A 16,267-nucleotide genomic window follows, 5' to 3' on the forward strand; every position below is an offset into this window, starting at 1 on the left:
AAATGCATTTTAATGAATTTAGCTGATAGCAAGTAAAATAGCATTGATTTTTTTTCTAAAGGATGTGAGGATAAAAGTGAAAAAGAAGAATGCCTGGAATAAATTAGAGTTTTGGCTGACGGTCATTAGCAAAGCTACTGTAACACGCACTGCTGTTTTTATATTTCCAATTAAATCAAGCCATGGCTGTTAGATTTTACACAGTACATGATGGTGCATTGCAGTGCCAGATGAAATTTTGGGATAAATTTTCATTTTGTAAAGTGAATTAGGCACTGAAATAGGCTATGAAACTGATGAAGCCCATTATCGTGTTTGTTGCTCAGGTCTTTAAAAAAATCCCTTGGTGCAGCAATAACTGCATGCCTGAATCAACTGACTGTGCAAAACAAAGTTTCAGATGCTTTCTTCAAAATATTGGTCTCAAGCCTTTTACACTTAACATCATTCAGAATAGCCCCAACAAACTTGGATAAAATAACTTTTTTTTCCATTTTATTTTTTCATGGACTGAGAGCATTCTTTTGCCATTTTATGTTCACCTCATTCCACAAAGTATTAACTGTAGTTTTTCTAGTGAGATGCCATTGTTAGCAATATAACTACTGCATAAACTGCAGAGCTCTGTATCTTGAATGATGAAGTGGGATGGAGAAATCAAAGCGACGTGGTTGACATTCTGTGCAGTTAACAGAATGTAGCCCTGTACGTGGTGGTGTTTAGCCCAGACCTCCAAGCCCATTGGCTTCTGTAATGCTATCTGTTTATATGCATAAAAATTCTTTTAAGATCACACTCAAGGTTAAATCATGGGGACTTGAAAATGGAAGATCAAAATGGTGAGGTTTTTTTATCTGTTTTTTTTTTTTGGTTCATTATGAGGGGAAGAACATTCCCATTCTTAAATTTCATTACCAAATTGTAGCACTGATTTAAAAAAATAGATATTTCTCTACAAATCTTAGATACGTTTAGAGCCAAACATAGTGAAAAACCCTTTTGTACAGTGCTACCAATGATACGACTCCTTTTCACACATTTCTCAATGTCCATATAATCTCTCAGTCAGACTTTGGTTTGAAATAACAAAACATTGCAGAGTGTGTTCTGTGCCAGACAAGCGCAATAAAATGGCTTGTTTTCTTCAATGAAGAATTAGACCCTAGAAGCAGAAATTCCTGAGAGCTGGAGAGATACATTTCAATTAATTTTTTTCATGGTGTTTGAGCATATTTGTGTGAATCATAGAATCAACCAAGTTGGAAGAGACCTCCAAGATCATCCAGTCCAACCTATCACCCAGCTCTGTTCAGTCAACAGGGAAATGTAAGCTGTTGTGTCGAATTTGTTGTTACTTATCTTTCTATGATCGTTTCCAACAGAAAAACAATCACAGGAATTATGAGCACTGAACATGAAACCAGAAACTCTTCACATGACTTGTCACCAAATGCAAATAAAAAGGACACCTCCAATAATAACCCATCTCATTGCTGTAATTTGCAAAATACTTCATTGTGTGGTTACAAATAATTAATGTATTTTAGGAAATCATAATATTTAATCAAAAGCACTGTAAGAACAGGGTAAGAGTTGACATTTTCAGTTATCTATTGCAATTTTTTTCATCTCAGTTTGAAGAATAATATGGCTCATTAAATCCTAGGTCAACAGAAGTGCGAGAAGTGGTGAAAGACACAAAGATTAATTCTGGCATAAAGTTCTTAGCATTATATAATTGAATCAAGAGATTGGAGTAATCTGCCTGTGTGGAATATCATGGAATTACAACATGAGGTATATTTTTTTCCTCATGAAATAGAATAACTGCAATGACTTCCACCACATCTGGTTGAGGAGCCTACATTAAAACCTGGATGTTGTACAATCATGTTACATAATTCATGTGGGTCTCCACATTCCAGGTTTATATCTGGTTTCTACTACATATAGTTGACACAGTATGTACAACTATTCTTTTCAGCATTGGCTCCTTGCTGCCATTCAAAAACCACAAAGACAGATTCTTCTGCAATTCAGAAAAGGCAGATTGGCAACTTTTCAGTATTTCAGAGGACTTCTGTCACCCGTTGTCACATAGAACAAGGTAAAACCAGCATAGTCACTTTAATAGTTGATGCTTAAAACGAGAATGGATTTGAATAGTTGCTCCAGCTTTCAGCAGTTTGTGTTTGTGCTGTTCTGTCACACAGCACAATAGTTTCCAAGCTGTCTTAACCACAGCATCAGGGGAAGCCGTGTACTTGTTTCCTTGTAGCCTTGTAAATCATACTGTCCATTTACATGCTTTCAGTAAACAAAAGAATTTCTGCAACTGCTTTCATTACATTGAATTCCCCACTGTGACACCAGTCTTCTTCCTTAGACTTGCATTGAATGACTGTCTGTGGTTGGCAGTAAAGGTTGAAGGCATTAAAAAATAAACCAAAATAACAAAGCTGAAACAGTTAAACCTCAGGCTATTAAGGGCCACGTCTTCAAAGCTGGATGTTTAAGCAGAGAGAGCCTGTGGTTTCATTGATTGAATGCAGACTAGGAGACAGGAGCTTGTGACTTTTAATTTTACTTCGCATCTCACTTTGCAACCCTTAATCAACTTCTTTTTTTAACTCTGAGGAAGACCTAGCATTGTCTTTTTTAGCATTGCAGCACCAGTCCCATAGACCAAGTGCAACCTGAGACATGCTTTGTGTTCTCCTCATTCTGGATTGCTCTAAGAGTTCAAGAGGGCCTCCTGAAAAGAACTCAGAATAATACTCCCAATGCGGAATGCTTAAGTAAGATCCTATAGTCCTCAGCCTTGCTCTTTTATATAATGATAAGACCCAATATATATGAAATGCTTGAGAAAGTCTGACAGACTTTGCTATTGGCTGTGTCAGAGCAGTTTCCTCTGAGGAGGCTAAAAGTTTTTTGTAGTTCCTATATTCTGCCATAACATTGCATGCAGTCCCTGTCCATGCACAGAACCATTATGTCTCAGTTTATCAATCTAAACCAAATAATAAAAATGCTTTATGAATTCCAGAAGGAGGCTAATAATGCTTACCATGCCATGGTTTTGGAAGGGATCATTAGCTATCCCTTGGAATGAAAGCAGCTGAAGCACAAGGCTTTATCTCCCAGGAGAAAATGGGAAGGGCAATGAAAGGAGACATGGCAGGAAGAATAAACCATGCATCAGCTCCCAGTAAACATATTGCTTTCAGTGACAGAGCTGATTGTGATAGCAGAGGTCTGGACTTCATGACCCAGGAGGTCAGTCCCAGGCCCAAGTTCCCATAACATACAAATGACCCAGGGAATTAGGCAGTCTCCTGCTGGCAGCCATCTGGTCAGAAATACAGGCTGTATTGCCCTTCCAGGGCAGAGCACTCACTGGGGTCAATATAATCTACTGTAACTTGTATTACCTGCGCATATGAGGCCTGGCCTTTAGTGTCCTTGATGTTGAGGGTGGCAATCCAAAAGCTGAAAAGTGGTGTGTCTTTTTTTTTAAGTATCAGAAAAAGAGAATTTCCTTTATTTCTGCCATGGCTCTGGCTCAGTGAAACCTGTGGAACTGCCATGAATCCTATTTCTTTGCCTTTTGAACATAAACCATCAGAGGACACTTTATCTTGTTTATTTTCATCACTTAGGTGGTATGATACCTGGGACAGCCTACCCATACAGCTTGATGGAGGCCACCACAGCATTTCTTAGAAATACTAAGTATTTCCGCAGTTAAACAATACTATTTAGAGCTTGTCTGGGTGCAGGAGTATTCTACTGTATTCTGCATTAGGCAGATCATTTTATTTTCAATCCTGTCTTCATCTGCTGCCTCTTACCCTAAGGCAATTTTCACCCAGAGTTTTTTCAGAGAAGAAACAGTGTCTACAAAAAGAGCAAAGAGAGTAAATTTTGTTTCTGTCAGTGAAGTGACTGTACTCTCTCCAAGCACCTCTTTTAGAGGTGTGCTTGACTGCTTCTGGGTCAGTACTTAATCAAAGGTTTGGTGCTGGAGTCAGGAAAGAGAAATAGGACTATCATATATGCAGCTGGCTTGTCTTGACACCATTTCAGACTCTACCTCTAAGGAATAGCCTTAAGTTGCCACCTCATTTTTCACCATAGTCATCACCCATGCTGATGGCTGGATACCACTGACTTAAGCTGGATTAGAAAGGACAATCAGAAGGTACAATTACAGGCATGACTGTGAGCAACAGATTGCAGGATATAATTATCCATTAGCAATAAAACTGTTTGAACCTTCATGGCCTTACTAACACTGTAAAATCATATTCACGGTATTCTGAAGTAGCTGATGTAAAAGGTGAGCCGATTCTTTCAGAGGGAAACTGCAAAGACAGCAAGGAAAGGAGATTATCATTTTTGATAGCAAATTTGTAATGTTAAGTTTTAGAGAAGGAGAAAATAGGCAAGCTTTGATTGCTGTTATCAAGCATTTGACTGCCAGTACTATAGCTATCAAGAGGCCATCTTGGGAATTTGTCTTGTTTGCCACATTCAAACAGCAGAAAATAGTGATTCTTTTGAAAATTGTAATTGTTGTTACTTAGATTAACAATACTAGAGAAGTGTGGAAGCTTTTGGAGTGTTCATCCACACAAAAATGAAGGGGAATTAATCAGGATGGATGTTGAGATACTACTGATGGTGATGGGATGAAATTGAGTGCAGGATCAGAAGCAAGAGTGTGTGTGGATATGCTCTGCTTTGTTCCTTTTTTGTCACTGTATTCTGTGACTTTATTTGTAAAAAGTATGAAATTTACATTATGTTTCAGGTAAGACCTACATATAACATTGGAGTCAATCTGGGGGGGAGGGAGGGGTGAGGGTTAATGCTTACAATATTAGCAGTCAATGTGTAAACAGATTTATTTTATTTTTCTCTTGAATATAAGATGGTTTTCTGCTTCACTGGAACAGTGGAAGACAATATTCCCCTAGAAGCTGAAAGGCCTTGAAGATAATTGCTGCAAGGATGGGTTAGTTTAAGCCTGTGTTTGGATAGAGCATGTGGCAGTGTCTCTCAGGATGTATGGTATTAGGAAATGCAGTTCATTTTGATTGAACTAGCAAGGAAAGGATTTCTAAAATAATACTATACTGTAAACAGACTCCACTGCTGCAGGCTGAGCTCATTCAAGTTGTTAGAAGTCAGTAAGTCTGTTGTACTTAGGAATAATTGTTTCATTTTTTGTTCTTTATTATTTTACACCACTTTTTGAATTAAGGTCAGCTATCTAGTATAATGGGTCAGAGATCTCTAGATAGATCTGGAGTGAAATGCCTGATAAATTCCTGCCAAATCAAATTGAGATAGAGTATGTGTATGTGTGAAAGCTAAGGTAACTTCCTCACTTCATATGCATTCTATCATTGACACCATTTCTATTTTCTAGGCTGAATGCCTTGAACAGCATAGCATAAGCAGTAGCCCAAAGACAGGAATGGAGTAAAGATGTATTTGCACAACAAGAAAATTTCCTTTGTGTAACCAAAGCAACATCTGCAGCTACTCAGATTCTCAGAATCCTTTTCACAGGCTGCTTATGGGCTCTGCTGCCATTCATCCATCCATAAGGCAGAAGATTTTGATTTTCTACCTCATCTGCTCATAGGTATCCTTTCATGTCTGCATAGATGTATGCAATATGAAAAAACAACAGGAAAGTGCAAGCCTGTTCCTGCTGTTAATGTGTGTAGGCAATAGGAATATTTCTCTGGGCATTAAAGCTGATTTATTTCTTATTTCCCTCATTTTGCATCCCCCTATATAAAAGGATTGTGTGGAGGTGAGAACAGACAAGCAAAGGTAAAACTTCTGCTAACGCGTGCATTGAATATGAAGTGAACACTGTCTTCAGTGTTAACACAGTAGGTTACAGCACATATATGCCTTATTAGAAAAAGTGTACAAGTAAAGAACCTGTGGCTCTAGCACTCCAAATGGCAATGCAGACATAGGTTAAGATCCAAGATTTCCCAAGCTTACAAAAATACATGTGTAAGGGAACTACTTCAGTTTTCAGTCCAAGCAAGAAAACCATCAGAAAACCTCCAGTTCCCTTAGCAGATATTAATGAAGTCCATTTAAAGTAGCTAGAAGTCTACACAGAAAACATAAAAGAGGGTCTTATTTAATTAATGCAGTGACCTGAATAGATAGAGCACTCTGCAAAGAGAAGAAAACAATAATTGCATTTTTAGCAGGCATATTTTGCTGCACGAAGAATAACGTAAAAGTCTATCTCACTTTCAAAAAAACAAACCATATTTCTCCCTCTGGCCCTCTCTCAAGTTTTATTGTGCACTGCCTCTCTGCCTTCCTGAACTCATTTGAGATGTCTGGTTTTGTATAGGCACAAAATGCTTGCAAGAATACTGCTTTGATTCCTTGCAATAATGACTGTGCTCAAAAGTAGCATAAGGACACATGTTGATAAGGAGTCCATTGCCTGAAATACTCTGGCATGTGGAGTTTGCTCTGGGGCTGAAGGCCAACTCAGACCTTTTGCACCTTTTGGAACCCACTTAAAAAGTATTAGAGACTCACAAAACACTGAAACTTGTTGGCTGTTTTCACAGGGCTAAAGATCACTCGCTGTGAAGGATTAATACTAGAGGACTATGTTTTTTGCATTGCTGCTGGTAGGTGTCATTTATGCTCCTGCTGGCAATTTTGATCTCACTGGTGCAACCTCACATAGACCTCAAAGGCAAAGAGAAGTGAAAAGTGAGAAAGCTGAGCAGCTTTTTGTGCTCTCTTCTGTGTTTGTCAGGATTCACTCAACATGAAGCCTTTGAACTTCCTAAATGAAACAAGCTTAGAAGAACTCAAAAAAGGGGTTTAGAGCAGTTAGTGAGAAAACAAGGACAGAAACTTTCGGACAGAATATCAGAGGTTCATTCTACAGTGAACTTCTTCATAAACAAACATGCCAGGCTCTTTCCTGTCATTCTATGCACTGTGGAGAAAATTAGACATTACCATTACTTTGTCCTCTTTCCTCTGATCATAGTCAGAAGGCTTGTGATGCTGTATAGCATGTGAAACTGTTCACACAGAATACTGTGTCTTGAAGCCATCAACATGGCACAGAATTTTGGCTGGAGCAGCACTTTTCCAGCTTCTGGAAATATGATGTCCACTTAGCTCTGCTTTGTCTTTGTGCACCCTATGTGCTGGCATCATGTCTGCTCCTTCAAGGAAAGAGTAGAGCAGGAGGAAGTCTGAGAAGTGACTTTAATCATAGCTGCAGATGTAAACACCATTTCCCCCCCTTCCCTTCTGTCTTGTCTTCTCCAGGGAACTGAGCTGCTGCCAGAAATTAAAGGCAGCTAGTAAGTAGCTCCCCGGTTGATGTAAACTGCTGCAGCCAGTGTTTAAACATGTAATCTGCTCTCCTTCATCTTTCAAGAGCAGTGCTCTTGCTGGCTGACACTGCCTTTATTTATTACTTTGTGATCCTTTAAGACCTCTCATGATCCTCTTGTGGTTTTAATTCATGGCTGTGAATAATTAGGTTAGAAATGTCTACTTGCTATTTCTAGCTAGCTGGTATTTCTACCTGTACCTGAAAATGAAGCTGCCCTGTGTTAAGTTCTGTGCAGTCCCATGCATCATCTCTTTCTTAAAGAACTTTGAAGTTAAATGAGAAGTCTGAACTGACTGCTGGGTGAAGGTAGTATTGTGCCTTTTCACCAAAGTAGAACCAAACTTGACCAAAGTGTGAACAACTCTGTCAGAATCAGGACCTGAAGACATCCATCCCTGTTGCACCAAGCAGATTCTTTAATTCTACCACTTGTTATGTTTTCCTCAGTTGTTTTGTTTCTCAGGTGTGTACATTCTTAGGAGGTGTGTTTAGCCGTCAACACAGAAAAGCGACAACAGGACCCTCTCTCTGAAAGTGCTTATTATCCTTCTGAGTTACCAGAAGCCTGAGCAAAAAAGGGGGGAAAAAAAGGGTAAAACCAGATAAAAGCAACTGAAGAAAAAAATTACATGTATATGGTCCATATACTTTGCAAGTGTTCTTCCCTGTTGCACTGATGTCTCCTTTTTCTCTGTACTCTAAGAGAAATAGTTGGATTTACTGGCATCCAGGTAAACTGGATTTTTAAAGAAAGCCATCACATGCAGGATGTTTTTGTAGAGCTATAAAATAGTTACTGCTATGTCTGTATTTTTTTGTATTACTGTAAAATTAAACTTTTGATTCTGATTATGTGTGGGAGCACAAGATATTTCCTATTTGAACTGTTCTAGTATCATTCCTGGAGTTGTGAGAACATTGTGCTTTCTCCACCTGTGCATACAGAAAAGTGTAATTAGATCACTGAGAATGATAACAAATCCAGATCCCCAGACCCTTGTCAGGCACTATTGATGCTGAGATATTGTACAGTTGATAAATAATTCAGCTATTAGGCTGCATGGGGATTTCACAGGATTAGTTGTACACTCTTCATCCATCATTTTCATCTTTCCCCTTTTGTCTTAACTGGCCATCTGATGGCAATGATTAAAAAAATATAGAACGTTTGATAGCCTTCCATTTGCCTGCCACAGGAGTTGCATCATATAAGCAAGATTTGGTCTCTAGCTGGGAAACATCATTTTTTTCAGTGGCCTCATAAATGACTACACCTTATATCACATATATCACAGTATCACCAAGGTTGGAAGAGACCTCATAGATCATCAAGTCCAACCCTTTACCACAGAGCTCAAGGCTAGACCATGGCACCAAGTGCCACGTCCAATCCTGCCTTGAACAGCTCCAGGGACAGCGACTCCACCACCTCCCCGGGCAGCCCATTCCAGTGTCCAATGACTCTCGTCATATATGACAGGTTCTCTGAAGCAGTTAAAGTGCAAACAACTTTATTAATCTTTCTTGATAGCTCCTTAGCAGTGTTTATGGAGTAGTTCTTATTACTGTGAAGAACAGTATGGTAAGTGATTCTAAAAGAGAAAGGAGAGATCTCCATCTGTCTGTGCTGGAAAGATGAGTGCATAGTGACACTTTGAGCTAAATTTATATCAAGGTGCCTATGGTGTTGAGGGGCAGCTAGAGACATATTTTCTTCCTGGTCCATATGCTACAAATAAGGAAGATAGGCAAATGAGTGTGGACGGATATGTTCTTAAGACCCTAAATGAATAATCGTCCAAAAAATAGTGCAGAATCACAGCAACAACGTCGCCCCATGAAACACATGTAAAAGATGCCAAGATGTTGTCTCCACAGAAGCAATGTATAGTCACTTGGGTCACTAAAAACAGCTTTTCCAAATTATTTGCAGACATTTTGCCAGGCTGCCCACGTATCTCTAGATAAAAGCAAACTGTTTGCTTCACAGTGTAGAATAATTTATAGGTAGAGACCAATTTGCTCGCAGAGAAACAGCAGGTTGCCTTCATTTCTTCTTACTACACAACACATTATGCTAAACACAGTACAGAACATTTGTGTTCCAGAGGCAAAATTATTTTAAATTACCTTAGTATTATTAGTTTTTCTCAAATAAATATGTTGAGTTTTCACCGTGGTAAGCTTGAAGTCCTCTGAAAAGGGGTCAAAAAAGCAAAAAAAAAAAAAACCAAACCACAAAACAACAAAAAAGTATCTTTCTTCTACTGTGCTAAGTGCAGCTGTCCAGAGGCAGAGAATTCTACAATGACTTTCATTATTTTAAAATGTGGAATGTAAACACTGTTTTATGAAGGCTTTCGTGAAATGAAATTGAGTCAGAACTTACCATTTGGGGTAAAAAGGTCAATTTATACTCTGTCTCTATCCGTTTTTTCCCTCCCTGCCTCTGGTCGTAAATGATCAGAAAGCACTGAACCCAGGCACATTTCCTATTGAAAACATAATCAAACCCAACAAATCTTCATGAAAGGTTTTGACTGCAGTGAAATCATATATTTTAATGAAAGCATATTTGTGTTGAAATAGTGCATATAGCTCCTCATGTAAGATTCTTTTAATCTACTATTTCAAAACTCTCTCAATCCAGCTTTACACCATCACATCCTACACTACTCAGTTTATGGAGTCCTGCATGAAATCCACCAAAACTACTGCAACTAAGATAAGAGTTCAGTTGTTTGAAGATAAAATACTGGAGAATTAATTTGCTACCCTACAAATCAGATTTGTTGTCTTTTGAGCAGTGCAGCACTAGACTGGTGAAAATTAGTCTAGGCCTTGGGGGAAGGTTAATAAAGACACCAACAGCCCTTTGCTGGTAGGTGCAATACTCTATTAAATATAAGTCCTGGAGGTGATCATCTGTTCCTTTTTGACCACTAGAGTGAAAATACCATGATGGTCACCATCTGGAGTAAGGTTTCAACAATTAGTGCTTTTATAATGAAATCAGCGATAATTCCTTATAAACAGATGCTTGGGCTATTGATGACTTGGGGCTGTGATGGAGTCCTACATATTCAGAAGCTTATGTTAGTTAAAAACCTGGAGTTTTGCACATTTCTTTCTCCCTTGTGTTGTGTGTTAGAGTCCTACCTGTTTGTACACAAGCAATTAAAGGTTTTGCTTTTTAATTTGCCGTGTGTATCCTCATTCCCATTTACACTGACAGTTGCAATTAGCTTGAAATAGTTTCCAGTGATTCCTACTTAAGAATTAAAGACTCCATGGGTGGGAATACTTAGTAGTAGTTTTCCAGCTCTAGAACTCTCCTGGTTCTGCCTGAAGATGAAATGATCAGTAGCAGAGGTCTATACAAGATTAATCAGTGTAGACAGGCATTAAAATGGGACTGAGTGGTGTGACAAACCAGAAGATAATTTTGGATAGGTAGCAGAACAATGTCAACTAATTCAGCCTGGCGAAGCATATGTGCTGTTTGTCTGATGCTTTCCATTAGATGGCTGATAGTCTTTCATTTCTGTGTTTGCTTGCTAAAAATAGTCATATTAGTTAACATACATTGTCTATGGTAAAAAGTATATTGACCTATAGGGGAGCTGTGTGCACTAACAGAGATGCTTTTTTGGTGGAAACACAGATGGTTTTGGACTCAGGGGTACATTAATTATCACAGGTGATATGGTCACGATGAAGTTATGCAACATCAAATTTTGAGAATTACTTCCTTCTGTCATAAAGAAATGCTGAAATAAGCATAGGCTTGAAGGGATGTTAGCCTAGGCAGGCTGTATTCTATACATCTGAACTTCAGCACTTTAGTGTCCGCTTACAGGCAGGTCTGAGAAGCTGATTAGAATGTGTGGCAATGCACACTTCCCAGCAGGATGCATGGGGCCCTACAACTCCTGAGACATTACTGCCGTTGTTCTTGTAACTATATCAACCCTGGTTCATAGAGTACCATGGTCACTCTAGTGATCGTGTCTTGGAGTTTCTTGTCTCTTTTGACCTGTCACTAGTTCCTACTAAGCTGTAAAAAGAGAAAAAAAACTTCTGTATTTCAGCAGTAGCCCTCACAAATTTCTCTCTTTTTTTTTTTTCCATTTCTAACTCTTTTCCACACTTCTTCTTGCATACCTCTTCATACCTATACAGTAAGTGCACTCTGTAGTAACCCACAAGTTAAAAACAGTCAAACTATGAAGCACATACACTTCAAATTGTGAATAATCCTCATTATCAGAATATAGACATACTAATTTACCCAAAGTGGTACACTGCTCACTTTGTCAGGTATATAACAGAGACACTGAAACAAAGCAGCCATCACTGGCAAGCCCAGAATAATGTCAAGAAGGTGATGTGTGCACATGTGTGTGTAGATGCACCAAGTGGTATGAAAACTAGTCATGGATTTATTAATTTACTTGTTTATTCAAGATAGAGAAAGCTTCCTGCTGTCTTAGCTTTCCCTCCTGGTGCTCAGGAATTGGAATCATAGTATCACAGTATTATTAGGATTGGAAGAGACCTCACAGATCGTCAAGTCCAACCCTTTACCACAGAGCTCAAGGCTATGCCTGGAACCCATAGACAACCCAAATTTCTGAAGACAAAGTTTTTGTTGATTATAATATCATTCATTTTAAAAAGGGATTTCCTGAAGCCTACGTCCTTCTGAGGAATTTGTCTGCTTGCAGGAACGTAGCTGGTAAGAGATAAAAGCCTTGAAGGAGCAGAAGGTTAGAGACAAGTAATGGAAATGATGGCAGATGGTGTCTTTACACCCATTGCTGCAAGATGCACAACTCACTAAATTGTCTCCTGCCTCCACAAAGGCAGATCCAAATTCATTTCACTTGTCTCCAACAGGCTGCTTGATCTGAGCTTTTGAGGATAATTAAGTGCAAGTTGAGAGACAAAACCAGAAGTGTCCCAATCAGAGCAGAAGAGATGAGTGAAAAGCTCATTAGTGTGTTTGCTGAATCATTTTGCTAATAGTATCGCAAAGACGATAATGTCTTCCTCTATCAAAATCTGTCCTTATAGAATTCATAGGGTCTCTAGCAGTGTACTGAGACACTTTAATGTTTGATTCCAGCACTAGCTACTGATCTTTATCCTGACATCAATATTCACTTCAGAAGAAGACATCAAGGATGGTTTCTTCTGATACTTTTCACCTCTTTTTCTTTCTCTTTACGTCTTCTAACATAAAAATACATGCTCATAACTACAAAGCAGCTACAGCAGCAAGCACACAAAAAGGTATTTTAGTTGCTTTAGGTCATTTTCTCTACACCTTTGATACAGAGATTATAGCCTTAAATTTTGAACACAAAGTTCAAACCCAAATAACTCATAGCAAAAAATACAGAATAAATCTTCATCTAAAGCTTCTAATTAGCTAAAGAAAGAACAAGATATGCACTAATGTGTAGATGTGAACAGTACTTGCATGGAGGAAAAAAAAAAAAGGATTTGTCATCTATTATTCCATAATTATTTTTTGCTATCAGATGGTTGAAATACAGGGACATTTTTCTTAAGCACTAGAGGCACTGTACTAGGCTTCAGATGAATAGAATTAGATTTACTTTCTGCTTCTCGTTCAGTTCCAGACATAACAACTTTGTACTTACTGTATATTATAATGATGTAGAGTAAACCTATTACTTGATTATGACCTTTGTCTGCAGTAAAGCCAAGAAAATTTTACCAAGTATTCAGTTTATGTTGCATGGCACTTAGGTTCCAATAAATGAGTGTACTGCTTGGAAAAGTGTTGCTGAGTTGTGAGAAATGCAGAGAAAAAAAGAATGGATTCCTACGACATGCTATTTTTTTTTTTCAGGATAAAGGGTTGGACTTGATGATCTGTGAGGTCTCTTCCAATCCTGATGATACTGTGATAAAAAGAGACAAGTGTCATTAGCTCCCCCCAAAAATTATTAGCCTTAATATAAAACATGGGAAGAGTAATGAAAACAGACAACCTGATTTCAGGAGCACAACAAAACTCATGTGCCTATAACGTCAAGTTGTAAGTATTCATATGCAGGCTGTGCTCCATATGCTATCTCTTGTCCCTCTAATCTGCCTTGAACATTAATAGGTTCTCAGGCAGCCACAGGGACCTTGACTATCGTGCATAGGACTGCATGTTTGGAAGAGTGCAGCATGAAAGGTGGGGAGGATGGCTCTGGGGTCAGCTTTGGAGCCCCTTTAGACGCCATAGACACTGCCACTGGGGAAGTACTGGCCAGGGAGGTAGGAAAGAGTTCTCTAAACAGGCTGCTAGTAGGTTCATTTAGTTTGATTTTGGTTTTATTCTTGTTGTTGTTATTGCTGTTCTGGTTTGGTTGATTGTTTCTAGGGTTTTTGTTTGTTTGGGTTTGTTTTTTTCCCCTAGATGCCACAAATAAGAGTAGCATTTTCAGTACTGTATTATTTACTGAAACATGCTTGTTTATTGAAATGAAATTATTTCATGACTATGCAGAGTAGTGTAATTAAAGCTTAAATTTGTGTTGATAATTCTGATCAGGGGAAACTAATAAACTCTCACCTTTCCAACTTGCAGCCAGATGTTTCAGCCTTTGAATAAAGTTAATCAAAAATATCTTAAAGAACTGTAAAAGCTAATCTGGATTTTTTTTTTTATCCAGTGCACAAAGACAGAATTGTTCTTCTCCAGATAGTGTTATTTGTGACAAAGGTAATTTAAGTAAAACAGGTTTGAAAAAAGAGAGTGAGCTAAAAATATTAATCACAAAGTCCTCTTAAGATATGAAAGGGAACATTAATATCAGCACGTCAGGCCTCCAAGCCAAATTTTCAGACATGACTACCTAAAATGTGTGCATTTGTTCTCATCTGTTCCAATGTTCTTTTCTCAACTTTATTATAACATTCCTTAAATCCTAATGGGATTTAAGATCCTGGCTACAGACAGGAAATGTCCTAGACACTTGGAAGATGTGACTTGTGCTCCAAGAGGGATATAGTGAGAAATAATAGAAATGGAGTGTACAGGGTAAAGAAATATAGACAAAAAATAACCAAGGTGATGATGGGCAGAGGTGTTACTATTGAAGCATTTGCTTCTTGCTGCAAATGATCAGTTCATTCACAGAGAGGCTCAGCTAAGCTCATGTTCGAATATTGAAAACATAGGGCTTGCTTTAGGCAGCCAGCATGGCAGGGATGAAGGGAAAGTGCAGTTACTCTACCTACCCTCAGTTTTGGCAATTGCAAAAGAGCAAACTGTTTCAGCTTTTCCAGCATTCTGGAATTTGTAGAGGATGCTTTTCTTCAGCAGTGGTTTGTTTTTGTTTTTTTTTTTTTATATTGAGTGAATTGTTCACATTTTCAGTCTGTTTAGTGTCTTTAGGGTAAAGCTTTCTAACACAGGGACACAACTCCCTTTAGCATTAGGGTCCTTGAGATTCACTAAAAATACTGCATCTATGACCACTACTATGAGTTGCTGTTATTTAGTTCTAAAAGACTGCTGAGGTAAAGCTTTGCCCTAAATGTTTATCTAAACGCATTCATTTGTATCCTTGCTTCCTCATTCCTTCTGTCACACCACAACAAATCATAAAGTCATAAAGATCTGTATTTGTCCTTGTGCTCTTGCTTAGTACAGCCAACAGCTGCTATCGATGCATGTTTTTTGTACCGACTTACATAGTATCAGTTTGTTAAAGATTGATAGCTGAAGATCAGGATAATAGCATTAATAAAAGGACCCCCTTTCTCACCATCATAAGGAATGAAAGCAGTAGAAAAGTTTTAACAGATTTTTAAGGACAAATTCATGTAACAGTGAGAACGTGTCAGCTTCCAAAGTGCTGATATGCTTAAGTGACTGTCCGGTTGAAGCTCTCTTACTTGTAATGAGAAGTGCTGTATGTTTGACCCAATTTGCTAGAGTAATTGCTGAAGTCTTTTATTCTGTGCCACATTTACCTAGGTGAGAGCTGCTCTGAGCAGAGTCCTAGAATAAGGTGAATGCATAAATCGGTTTTAATATGACATTCCCTCTTAGGAGATTCCCAGGAGCTGCAGTTGCCTGTGGCTGCATGTCCTCAGCTGGACTTCCTATCATACCTGGGAGTCAATTAAAACCTAATCAGTAATCAAACTTACCACTGAAAGAGAGCTCAATGCAGGATATTGGCACTGTTGCTGTGTCTCTGTGATGATGTAAAGGGAGGGAGAGATTCACTATTATTACTCCATGTGGTCCCAAGCATCTCAGAAGAGGCTCTGCATGTCCTTTCTTATGTTAAAAAGCCAGTGTCATGACGGATCAGGGCGGTATCATCTAGATGGGAGCCAGGCCATATTAAAGGCAGATAAACTGTCATATTTCAGCTCATGTTAAAATGTAATCCTGTTAGGGTTTCTCTACAATATCACGTCATCTTACATAATTGAAAAGAAGCACTCCTGACTGAATCATACCTGCGAGGAGAAAACTTTGAATAGTGGGGTAACCATCTTAAGGTTTCTAGAAAAGGACAAGACACATTACAGGTTGCATTACAGTATATATACATTTACCATTTGAATCCATAACACTAAGATACAGGACTTCTCAGGATCTCGCTTTTTATCTCAACTGTTTTGGCCTTGAGGTTGATGCTTGATCCTGCTCCATGTAAATATGGTGACCTAGAAGTGCAAGGTTACAGAGCTTGACTCCTAAAGAAACTTTGTACACTCAGCCCTTTAGGTTCCCAAAAGCAGCATTTGGGACATGTAATAAGCAGTACAGCTGTAGCAAAACAACATGTATTCCTGAATTACACTGTTATC

At 38.5% G+C, this 16,267-nt stretch overlaps 1 protein-coding gene and 1 long non-coding RNA gene across 2 annotated transcripts in view; both read left to right on the top strand.

Moving 5' to 3' along the window:
- FLRT2 (fibronectin leucine rich transmembrane protein 2) overlaps positions 1-16,267 on the top strand; it is a 68,046-nt gene that overhangs the window by 40,869 nt on the left and 10,910 nt on the right. The window lies entirely within an intron of this gene.
- LOC135180889 (uncharacterized) lies at positions 1,672-8,235 on the top strand. Its single transcript, XR_010304594.1, has 4 exons — positions 1,672-2,107; positions 4,937-5,020; positions 5,438-5,656; positions 7,878-8,235. It is a non-coding gene; the product is annotated as an uncharacterized LOC135180889 (long non-coding RNA).

This window comes from Pogoniulus pusillus, chromosome 1 (assembly GCF_015220805.1).
Source record: "Pogoniulus pusillus isolate bPogPus1 chromosome 1, bPogPus1.pri, whole genome shotgun sequence".
NCBI classification, from domain to species: domain Eukaryota; kingdom Metazoa; phylum Chordata; class Aves; order Piciformes; family Lybiidae; genus Pogoniulus; species Pogoniulus pusillus.